Below are 1,129 nucleotides of genomic sequence, written 5' to 3'. Positions count from 1 at the left end.
GAATTACTGTGTTATTAAGAAATCTGAGTTTTGTAAAACATAACCCCCCAAAGAACAATCACAGCATTCAAAATCTGCTGTGTGGCTACCACCCGCTCTACAATTCATCTCTCCAAACCACCTTTCTGTTATAGGCAACCGAGTCCAAGACTGATCCCCAGTGCTGTCACCACTCAGAAACCAACATATACGAAGAGACAACAATCATCTCTGTGTAGATGACTGTTTTCAAACATCAATCCCTCTCAGTACAAACAAAAACAAGAAATGAAAAGATATATCTATATCTATGTAGATATAATGATATATAGTATATCTGTATCTCCTCAATTACCTAGTGAGCTTGTGGCCTTGTGGCCAGTCTGGACTGTGTAATACTTTGCCCCACCCCACCCCCCCCCAAAAAAAACCCAAAACCCAAGAACATATTTTGGGACTAGAGAGATGGTTCAGTGGCTAAAAGCACATATTGCTTTTGTAGAGGATTGAATTGGATTTCCAGCATCTATATCTGGTGCCTTGAACATCTATACTACATCACCCCACACAGACATACACAAAATTAAAAATAAAAAACTTTATAAAAGCTCCACATTCTTGTATTTGTGTGACTGCATGGCATTGTGTATATGCAGCAAAGCAACACAAACGTTTGGAGAAGACTCCCTCCTCCCCCCCGAAGAGCTCAGACACCTCTATGCGTGTGCACACTCATCTAACCACAGCTCTACAGGCAGCTCTCATTCTTCTCATGAACACTGAGGAACTGCAGCCATATGCTTAAGTAAATAAGTAAATGGCAGGGTTTGAAAGTATGCAGTCTAGCTGCAAAGTCCACTACAAACTTTAAGGAAAACAACCTCAGGTTAAAGAATGCAAACTTTTACTAGAGAACATAGGACAACTTTTTCACTTCATAGCAGATTTCTAAAGGAAAAGACTCAAAAATTAACAAAGACCAGAATTTTTCACATTAAAATGCGTACTTGCATTAAGTAAAATAAATCTTAAATATCGTGTAAAGACAAGTTATATTGGGCTGGAGAGATGGCTCAGCGGTTAAGAGCATTGCCTGCTCTTCCAAAGGTCCTGAGTTCAATTCCCAGCAACCACATGGTGGCTCACAACC

General features: G+C 39.9%; 1 protein-coding gene across 1 annotated transcript in view; it reads right to left on the bottom strand.

Annotated features, from left to right (window-relative positions):
* Window positions 1-1,129, bottom strand: part of Dnajb11 (DnaJ heat shock protein family (Hsp40) member B11) — a 16,785-nt gene that overhangs the window by 4,289 nt on the left and 11,367 nt on the right. The window lies entirely within an intron of this gene.

This window comes from Microtus ochrogaster, chromosome 2 (assembly GCF_000317375.1).
Source record: "Microtus ochrogaster isolate Prairie Vole_2 chromosome 2, MicOch1.0, whole genome shotgun sequence".
Lineage (NCBI taxonomy): Eukaryota > Metazoa > Chordata > Mammalia > Rodentia > Cricetidae > Microtus > Microtus ochrogaster.
The sequence above is the reverse complement of the archived record's forward strand: the minus strand, read 5'-3'. Positions and strand labels throughout refer to the sequence as shown.